Source organism: Littorina saxatilis, linkage group LG7, assembly GCF_037325665.1.
Source record: "Littorina saxatilis isolate snail1 linkage group LG7, US_GU_Lsax_2.0, whole genome shotgun sequence".
NCBI lineage: Eukaryota > Metazoa > Mollusca > Gastropoda > Littorinimorpha > Littorinidae > Littorina > Littorina saxatilis.
The window spans coordinates 37,967,033-37,978,168 of record NC_090251.1 but is presented as its reverse complement, the minus strand read 5'-3'; the positions used below and the strand labels follow the sequence as shown (position 1 = coordinate 37,978,168).

Sequence of the window (11,136 nt, the reverse complement as noted above, 5' to 3'; positions counted from 1 at the left end):
TCTCCAGCTCTCTTAAGCGGGGCTCACACACAGGTGGAGCAAGCGGAGCAAGGGTGGAGTAGGCTGCACCAGGCGGAGAGATGACGCTACTTCCGTTGCAGGAGTGGAGAAAGTTGTGTGTGCGGTGCGGAGCAAGGAATAGGACACGTTTCTATTTTTTGGCTCCGGTGCAGCGGTGCAGCCAATCAGCGCACTCATCACTTTCTCCGGAAATAGTAGTGTGACACTAGGTGGCATCCCAAATAACGACGGCCGCCTTTTTCGAAAGAACTTTTTCATGGATTTTACACAAGAATGCCGAAACGGAAAGATAAAATGTGGTTTCCGCTAGATTTCAAGTCACGCTTTTCACTTTTCCGAGGAAGCCAACAGCTGAGTGTGAAGAAACGCTGCTGTTCAACTTCGAAATCTCCAGTCGCAGACGACCTTCGCTTTCGCAGTGCACATCAATGCAGGTGCGATGTTACTCATTTCGATCAGCTCGTTTTCGTATATATGTTTTTGCATTAAGATCATATACAATGATTGGAATCAAAGGAGGATTGACTTCGGCATGCAAATGCGTTGGTTTGGCCGAAATCAATACAGCAGTAATTAAGCTAGGTTCTTTCTCGTCAGTTTGTTTTTGCGACTGAAGTTTGTCTTCTGAATGTACCACTTGCTTGATTTTGATTGTTTGTTCAGCTCCTCGGCACAAAATTCATCATGCAAGATATCAATTTGTTGAATGAAAAGGGGATAAGTGAAGTTCAAACATTTATCTGCTTGCAAAAACAATCGCAGGGACAGATCTATCTGCTTCATTGACTGACAGATTGTCATTGAATTTCCAACGTAAAATGACTCGTTTGCAGACTCTCTAATTAGATCCATCGAGTGTTTGTGTTCTTAGATCCATTGGCTATGCAGGCTTTTTGCGATCATAACATTGTTTAGGTTTGTGCTGGTGTAATCTGCAGATCAGAGGAGATTGACCGCAGGGTGACGCAGTGTCAGTGATCAATGCAACTTGTGTTCGACACTCAATATTGCCTTCTACCAAACTCAAGGGCAAAACAAAAGGTACATGCTTGTGAATTCATATTATGTAATGTCTGTGAAGATTAACACCGTTTTTAGCTCTAGTCATAGCACTGCTATTCAGATACTACAGTCCAACAACCAACCCTCTAAAAGACGGTCCCCCCCCCCCCCCCCCCCACTCTCGGTGTAACATCTGTTGCTATCTGCACCTTTGTGTGGTAATGGGGAACTCTTGCTCAAATAGTTTCAGAACTGTTGATATTATAAGAGTTTTATTTACCAATGGTTCTCCCCTCCCTCCTTCATATTACACCGACACTCTCTATGCCCACCCCCCACCCCCTTCCCCCATCCCTTCCCTCTACAGGCACGTCTACTAAAGTCTGAGTCGTGATAGGATCAAGAGGATGCCACAATGATCCAGGTAACTTTGCAAATAATCATACTGATATAACAGAAGAAAGTTATTCCACAGTCATTTCTGCTTTATATACATTACAGTGTTTCACAATGCACAACAGGAATTTGTGCTAAGTTATAATCTACAAACAACAAAGACCCTCCAGCCACCACCACCCCCCCCCCCCCCCTCCTCACCTGCAACATATACATGTTCATGTCCAACTTTCCCAGTGGCTCTTAATCTTATGCCTATGACTGTTGATATTGAAGAGTAGAAAGTGTTTAGTTTTCAATGACTAAATTTTCCCTCACACACACACACACATACACACACACACACGCACAAACACACACGCACATGCACATAATGCACATAGCTGTTGTCTCCTTCTCAATCTCTCTATGTCTCTCTGTTTAATTAACATATTTGGATCACTAACTCTTCACTGAGATTCAGTGTTATGTGTTATGTGGAGTAAGATTAGTGAATGTTGCTGCTGATTCTGTTGTTCTTGCTGTTCTTCCTCCCTGCATAATCTTTTTACTCCTTAAACAGTTTTTTCTTATTACTACAGTGCGTCTATGGAGTGTACATCAGAGATGTGATGGGACCAAAAGCATTCCAAAATGAAACAGGTAACTTTTTAAACTGGTCTTCATTTGGTTTATTGAGAAGTTGGTTCACATGATACATTTCAGAGTCGTCCTTTTAAATTCGTTAAATATTGCACCAGTCACTACATCTATAGATGACCATGCTGATTAGTTTCAAACTGTGTACATAGCCAGCGTATCCCCACCCGTACTTCCCTCAGTTCCCAAACTACCCTTCTACAGCCCCCACCCTTCCCATCTCCCCAAACTCATTAGATCACTGACATGACACTGATCTTTATTTTATGATTAAATGTTTTTTGAGTAAAATCATATAGACTGTTGGTGCTGCTAATGTTGTTGTGACTATTCTTCCTCTGTGTATTCTTTCTTAATCTTTTCTTCAGATTGCAGTTCTCCCATGCACCACATCGTCTATCAATGGAGTCTACAACATTGTCTGAGATGTGATTTGAGTACGAGAATGTCAAAATGATGAAGGTAAACTTTTAAACACATAGAGCTGAACAAACTGCTGAATTCAAACAAAATCTTAACACTAAATGTCAGGGTATTTATCTCCATGCAGATTGTGAGGTTAAATTGCAGAGAGTTATTATGCAATGTGTGACTTGCATCGAGTTGTGTCGCTATGCAGAGTGTGACTTTTCTTGTCTAATTGCCGTACAATTCAATGGAAGATACTCAGATTAAAGAAAGTCTTACATTGGGAGGTAGGAATGTGCTTTTGCATGGTTTGTGACAAGACAAACTTTCCTTATAAGAGCTTAAAGATACATTCCATGACGTTTGAACCAAAATGTCAGCTATCATAGATCTCTCGAACTAAACAAAATGAGGGTAACCTTCTACCGGAACGCATACCAAAAGCTCTTTAGCTTGGTTACCACCCTTTCGAGGGCAGGTAATTTGAGTAGTTTTTTTGACATCTAGCATATATGAGATCTTAGTCAATGCATCCCTCAGACAACCAGTGACACCGTTAATGACACATGAAGCAATAAGGTAACTATCAGATAACACTTGTATACACAAAATCCACTCGGACAAGATCAACAAAATCTTACGATCTTGTTAACTCATTGGAGACGTAATGTTTTAATCCTTTTTTGTTGTTGTTGAAAATGTGCTGAAAAAAGAAGATTACAGCTAGATCAAAACTCAAAAGTGTTCCAAATTACCCCTCCATTTGACCTGTGAACTCGCCACTGTGTTGACCTTTGTCATGCATAAGATATAGTTAATAATCACCAAATATTAACTAACTAGGTCAACAGGTCAAGAAATATTAAGCATTTTTGTGGGCTGCATTTGTTTCATTTGTGTCACCTTTTATGTTTATACTTTTGCAGGCTGGTGTGGAGTTCTGATGTTGCCAGGGCGATGGAAGACACATACATAAGACATATAAACAAGCTTCCCTGTGAAGTGTTTTGATCACAAATCACCATTATTTTACACATTTATGCATATCTATGCTCAGCTCAGACTTGTGCTTTGAAATTTGATGTTTAAGTACTAGCTAAAACCCTGAATAAAGTCTTCGCAGTACATGGAATGGGATCAAAAGTGTGTGTGTGTGTGTGTGTGTGTGTGTGTGTGTGTGTGTGTGTGTGTGTGAAAACAACATTCAAAAATGTGACCCTCCACCACGGAATGAGTCGCATGTCACCTCGCGCGGTTTTGCGCTAGGCTTAATATAAGTCTGGGGGGTGTCTGGTAACTGTCTGAGGGTCACCTTAGTCACAGGCTTATAACTCGAAAGGTTTTCGCTCTTTTCTAAAACGGTTTTCACCACTGGATAGAGCATTCAAAACTCTTTAGGAAAATGTAAAAATATAAAAATCATGCTAAGATGACATGCGACTCATTCCGTGGTGGAGGGTCACAAATGAGGGTGAGATAAAACATAAACAAGAAGGGCAAAGCCCATACGACTCACATGCTTGACCTTGACCTTCAAATAACTAAACCTAGCAAGGTCATCCAAGGTCATGCAACACAAAGCTGTTAATTCAAGACATAGGAAGTACAATGGTGCTTATTGGCTCTTTCTACCATGAGATATGGTCACTTTTAGTGGTTCACTACCTTATTTTGGTCACATTTCATAAGGGTCAAAGTGACCTTGACCTTGATCATATGTGACCAAATGTGTCTCATGATGAAAGCATAACATGTGCCCCACATAATTTTTAAGTTTGAAACAGTTATCTTCCATAGTTCAGGGTCAAGGTCACTTCAAAATATGTATACAATCCAACTTTGAAGAGCTCCTGTGACCTTGACCTTGAAGCAAGGTAAACCAAACTGGTATCAAAAGATGGGGCTTACTTTGCCCTATATATCATATATAGGTGAGGTATTCAATCTCAAAAACTTCAGAGAAAATGGGAAAAATGGGAAAAATAGCTGTTTTTAGGCAACATTTATGGCCCCTGCGACCTTGACCTTGAAGCAAGGTCAAGATGCTATGTATGTTTTTTGGGGCCTTGTCATCATACATCATCTTGCCAAATTTGGTACTGATAGACTGAATAGTGTCCAAGAAATATCCAACGTTAAAGTTTTCCGGACGGACGGACGGACGACTCGGGTGAGTACATAGACTCACTTTTGCTTCGCATGTGAGTCAAAAAAGCTACAGCACAGATACTTTTTTGTTTTTTGTCTAGCGTCAAGGACGGATCCAGGGGGGGGGGGGGGTTCCTGTCACCCCCCCCCCCCCCCCCCCCCCGGCCTGAACATGTATCTCCTCCAAGGGTGAAAATGAAATAAAAATCAACAAATCATGACAAATATTCGGAGAACGCGCCAGCTAGATTCCACATATTCTCATCTACATTTCAAAACGTCCAGACCCTAGCGCCCTCAACTAATGAACCCCTAACACAATTGGGAACCTGATACGGTCCGGCCATGAGCGTTCTATATCGTCCTCTTTAGAAACTTGTTGCGCTGTTGACACACGTACGTTTCTATTTGCAAACATCCATAAAGTAATATTTTGTTAATCATGTTTAAAACATTTCTTCTGAGTAGAATGAAGCTAAATGAAACCACACACAAAATGAAAAAAATTAAATCTAAATCAAAGCCATATTGCGCGTAACATAAAGCAACAGTCTAACAGTCTGCAAGAGAGATTGTTAGTAGTAGATCTAAAAGAAAAGAATGGATTCCATGGAAGCTAGTGTAACTATGCACATTGAACATCTTTGAAGCTTCGGATATAACTCGATAAAACAAAAAAGAACCAAAACTTAAAACATGTCCCAACAGTTGTTAGTCCACCTCTCTCTTCACCCGACCCCCACACTCACATATTTTGTGTCTGAAAAGCTCTAAAACGCACTGGCACACACACACACACACACACACTGACTTATACAGAGTCCATTTAGAAATATGTTCAGTAATTGCGTTAAAAGACAAGACTTTTGTCTCCTTTGGTAAACATCACGGTGTTTTTTCCCGCCACTGCTTATCCACGTGTAACAATAGTTCCCATCAGACAGCGCGGGCGGAGAAACTACGTCATATCATAGGGGAATCCCCTACCGGAGCAGGATCGGAGCAGCCTGCTCCGGAACCGGAGCTTGTGTGTGAGAGGGCAGGTGGAGAGCGGAGCAGGATCGGAGCAGCCTGCTCCGCTTGCTCCGCCTGTGTGGGGCTCACACACAGGCGGAGCAAGCGGAGCAGGCTGCTCCGATCCTGCTCCGCTCTCCACCTGCCCTCTCACACACAAGCTCCGGTTCCGGAGCAGGCTGCTCCGATCCTGCTCCGGTAGGGGATTCCCCTATGATATGACGTAGTTTCTCCACCCGCGCTGTCTGATGGGAACTATTGTTACACGTGGGTAAGCAGTGGCGGGAAAAAAACACCGTGATGTTTACCAAAGGAGACAAAAGTCTTGTCTTTTATCGCAATTACTGAACATATTTCTAAATGGACTCTGTATAAGTCAGTGTGTGTGTGTGTGTGTGTGCCAGTGCGTTTTAGAGCTTTTCAGACACAAAATATGTGAGTGTGGGGGTCGGGTGAAGAGAGAGGTGGACTAACAACTGTTGGGACATGTTTTAAGTTTTGGTTCTTTTTTGTTTTATCGAGTTATATCCGAAGCTTCAAAGATGTTCAATGTGCATAGTTACACTAGCTTCCATGGAATCCATTCTTTTCTTTTAAATCTACTACTAACAATCTCTCTTGCAGACGGTTAGACTGTTGCTTTATGTTACGCGCAATATGGCTTTGATTTAGATTTAGTTTTTTTCATTTTGTGTGTGGTTTCATTTAGCTTCATTCTACTCAGAAGAAATGTTTTAAACATGATTAACAAAATATTACTTTATGGATGTTTGCAAATAGAAACGTACGTGTGTCAACAGCGCAACAAGTTTCTAAAGAGGACGAAAAAGAACGCTCATGGCCGGACCGTATCAGGTTGGGGGGGGGGGGGGGGGGGGGGGGGGCCCAATTGTGTTAGGGGTTCATTAGTTGAGGGCGCTAGGGTCTGGACGTTTTGAAATGTAGATGAGAATATGTGGAATCTAGCTCGCGCGTTCTCCGAATATTTGTCATGATTTGTTGATTTTTATTTCATTTTCACCCTTGGAGGAGATACATGTTCAGGCCGGGGGGGGGGGGGGGGGGAGATACAGGTGACAGGAAACCCCCCCCCCCCTGGATCCGTCCTTGACGCTAGACAAAAAACAAAAAAGTATCTGTGCTGTAGCTTTTTTTATGTTTTATCTCACCCTCATTTGTGACCCTCCACCACGGAATGAGTCGCATGTCATCTTAGCATGATTTTTATATTTTTACATTTTCCTAAAGAGTTTTGAATGCTCTATCCAGTGGTGAAAACCGTTTTAGAAAAGAGCGAAAACCTTTCGAGTTATAAGCCTGTGACTAAGGTGACCCTCAGACAGTTACCAGACACCCCCCAGACTTATATTAAGCCTAGCGCAAAACCGCGCGAGGTGACATGCGACTCATTCCGTGGTGGAGGGTCACATTTTTGAATGTTGTTTTCACACACACACACACACACACACACACACACACACACACACACACACACACACACACACACACACACACACACACACACACACACACTTTTAATCCCATTCCATGTACTGCGAAGACTTTATTCAGGGTTTTAGCTAGTACTTAAACATCAAATTTCAAAGCACAAGTCTGAGCTGAGCATAGATATGCATAAATGTGTAAAATAATGGTGATTTGTGATCAAAACACTTCACAGGGAAGCTTGTTTATATGTCTTATGTATGTGTCTTCCATCGCCCTGGCAACATCAGAACTCCACACCAGCCTGCAAAAGTATAAACATAAAAGGTGACACAAATGAAACAAATGCAGCCCACAAAAATGCTTAATATTTCTTGACCTGTTGACCTAGTTAGTTAATATTTGGTGATTATTAACTATATCTTATGCATGACAAAGGTCAACACAGTGGCGAGTTCACAGGTCAAATGGAGGGGTAATTTGGAACACTTTTGAGTTTTGATCTAGCTGTAATCTTCTTTTATCAGCACATTTTCAACAACAACAAAAAAGGATTAAAACATTACGTCTCCAATGAGTTAACAAGATCGTAAGATTTTGTTGATCTTGTCCGAGTGGATTTTGTGTATACAAGTGTTATCTGATAGTTACCTTATTGCTTCATGTGTCATTAACGGTGTCACTGGTTGTCTGAGGGATGCATTGACTAAGATCTCATATATGCTAGATGTCAAAAAACTACTCAAATTACCTGCCCTCGAAAGGGTGGTAACCAAGCTAAAGAGCTTTTGGTATGCGTTCCGGTAGAAGGTTACCCTCATTTTGTTTAGTTCGAGAGATCTATGATAGCTGACATTTTGGTTCAAACGTCATGGAATGTATCTTTAAGCTCTTATAAGGAAAGTTTGTCTTGTCACAAACCCTGCAAAAGCACATTCCTACCTCCCAATGTAAGACTTTCTTTAATCTGAGTATCTTCCATTTAATTGTACGGCAATTAAACAAGAAAAGTCACACTCTGCATAGCGACACAACTCGATGCAAGTCACACATTGCATAATAACTCTCTGCAATTTAACCTCACAATCTGCATGGAGATAAATACCCTGACATTTAGTGTTAAGATTTTGTTTGAATTCAGCAGTTTGTTCAGCTCTATGTGTTTAAAAGTTTACCTTCATCATTTTGACATTCTCGTACTCAAATCACATCTCAGACAATGTTGTAGACTCCATTGATAGACGATGTGGTGCATGGGAGAACTGCAATCTGAAGAAAAGATTAAGAAAGAATACACAGAGGAAGAATAGTCACAACAACATTAGCAGCACCAACAGTCTATATGATTTTACTCAAAAAACATTTAATCATAAAATAAAGATCAGTGTCATGTCAGTGATCTAATGAGTTTGGGGAGATGGGAAGGGTGGGGGCTGTAGAAGGGTAGTTTGGGAACTGAGGGAAGTACGGGTGGGGATAAGCTGGCTATGTACACAGTTTGAAACTAATCAGCATGGTCATCTATAGATGTAGTGACTGGTGCAATATTTAACGAATTTAAAAGGACGACTCTGAAATGTATCATGTGAACCAACTTCTCAATAAACCAAATGAAGACCAGTTTAAAAAGTTACCTGTTTCATTTTGGAATGCTTTTGGTCCCATCACATCTCTGATGTACACTCCATAGACGCACTGTAGTAATAAGAAAAAACTGTTTAAGGAGTAAAAAGATTATGCAGGGAGGAAGAACAGTAAAAACAACAGAATCAGCAGCAACATTCACTAATCTTACTCCACATAACACATAACACTGAATCTCAGTGAAGAGTTAGTGATCCAAATATGTTAATTAAACAGAGAGACATAGAGAGATTGAGAAGGAGACAACAGCTATGTGCATTATGTGCATGTGCGTGTGTGTTTGTGCGTGTGTGTGTGTGTGTGTATGTGTGTGTGTGTGTGAGGGAAAATTTAGTCATTGAAAACTAAACACTTTCTACTCTTCAATATCAACAGTCATAGGCATAAGATTAAGAGCCACTGGGAAAGTTGGACATGTATATGTTGCAGGTGAGGAGGGGGGGGGGGGTGGTGGTGGCTGGAGGGTCTTTGTTGTTTGTAGATTATAACTTAGCACAAATCCCTGTTGTGCAGTGTGAAACACTGTAATGTATAAGCAGAAATGACTGTGGAATAACTTTCTTCTGTTATATCAGTATGATTATTTGCAAAGTTACCTGGATCATTGTGGCATCCTCTTGATCCTATCACGACTCAGACTTTAGTAGACGTGCCTGTAGAGGGAAGGGATGGGGGAAGGGGGTGGGGGGTGGGCATAGAGAGTGTCGGTGTAATATGAAGGAGGGAGGGGAGAACCATTGGTAAATAAAACTCTTATAATATCAACAGTTCTGAAACTATTTGAGCACGAGTTCCCCATTACCACACAAAGGTGCAGATAGCAACAGATGTTACACCGAGAGTGGGGGGGGGGGGGGGGGACTTTTAGAGGGTTGGTTGTTGGACTGTAGTATCTGAATAGCAGTGCTATGGGGTGAGGGTGGTGCTGGGGCGGAGTATGTATCGTACGTAACTTGAATTGGATATTAATAAGCATGGTCACTCAGACTAGAGCTAAAAACGGTGTTAATCTTCACAGACATTACATAATATGAATTCACAAGCATGTACCTTTTGTTTTGCCCTCGAGTTTGGTAGAAGGCAATATTGAGTGTCGAACACAAGTTGCATTGATCACTGACACTGCGTCACCCTGCGGTCAATCTCCTCTGATCTGCAGATTGCACCAGCACAAACCTAAACAATGTTATGATCGCAAAAAGCCTGCATAGCCAATGGATCTAAGAACACAAACACTCGATGGATCTAATTAGAGAGTCTGCAAACGAGTCATTTTACGTTGGAAATTCAATGACAATCTGTCAGTCAATGAAGCAGATAGATCTGTCCCTGCGATTGTTTTTGCAAGCAGATAAATGTTTGAACTTCACTTATCCCCTTATCATTCAACAAATTGATATCTTGCATGATGAATTTTGTGCCGAGGAGCTGAACAAACAATCAAAATCAAGCAAGTGGTAGATATCTACATTCAGAAGACAAACTTAATTCAGTCGCAAAAACAAACTGACGAGAAAGAACCTAGCTTAATTACTGCTGTATTGATTTCGGCCAAACCAACGCATTTGCATGCCGAAGTCAATCCTCCTTTGATTCCAATCATTGTACATGATCTTAATGCAAAAACATATATACGAAAACGAGCTGATCGAAATGAGTAACATCGCACCTGCATTGACTGTACTGCGAAAGCGAAGGTCGTCTGCGACTGGAGATTTCGAAGTTGAACAGCAGCGTTTCTTCACACTCAGCTGTTGGCTTCCTCGGAAAAGTGAAAAGCGTGACTTGAAATCTAGCGGAAACCACATTTTATCTTTCCGTTTCGGCATTCTTGTGTAAAATCCATGAAAAAGTTCTTTCGAAAAAGGCGGCCGTCGTTATTTGGGATGCCACCTAGTGTCACACTACTATTTCCGGAGAAAGTGATGAGTGCGCTGATTGGCTGCACCGCTGCACCGGAGCCAAAAAATAGAAACGTGTCCTATTCCTTGCTCCGCACCGCACACACAACTTTCTCCACTCCTGCAACGGAAGTAGCGTCATCTCTCCGCCTGGTGCAGCCTACTCCACCCTTGCTCCGCTTGCTCCACCTGTGTGTGAGCCCCGCTTTAGAATAATAATAAAGAGACAATCACACATAAACAAATTATCACGAGCTTTCATCTGATTGTTAACACAACACCTTACATACAACGATTCCTATATAAGAATTTACTTGCTTTGCTTTTCCGCTGATGTCTCGCTAATGAAATTGTTTTTTGGAACTCAATAAAATTAGTTGAAGGTACGTAACTCCTTACTGAAAAAGACTGTCACATTATGTACGATTGCTCCCCTTACACAAGAATCTGAAAAAATATGTTACTAGTTTCATGTATAGATTAGTACGCAAAGTAACTGTTTTTTATATTTAGTCAA

General features: G+C 41.3%; 2 long non-coding RNA genes across 2 annotated transcripts; one reads left to right on the top strand and one right to left on the bottom strand.

The window, feature by feature from the left end:
• The first annotated feature begins 14 nt into the window (after window positions 1-14).
• LOC138971398 (uncharacterized) lies at window positions 15-3,598 on the top strand. Its single transcript, XR_011457239.1, has 5 exons — window positions 15-455; window positions 960-1,062; window positions 2,001-2,061; window positions 2,427-2,520; window positions 3,393-3,598. It is a non-coding gene; the product is annotated as an uncharacterized lncRNA (long non-coding RNA).
• Window positions 3,599-7,172: 3,574 nt separating this feature from the next.
• LOC138971399 (uncharacterized) lies at window positions 7,173-10,829 on the bottom strand. The gene is made up of 5 exons (XR_011457240.1): window positions 10,388-10,829; window positions 9,769-9,871; window positions 8,709-8,769; window positions 8,250-8,343; window positions 7,173-7,378 (listed from the first exon to the last, which is right to left on the bottom strand). It is a non-coding gene; the product is annotated as an uncharacterized lncRNA (long non-coding RNA).
• Window positions 10,830-11,136: the final 307 nt, after the last annotated feature.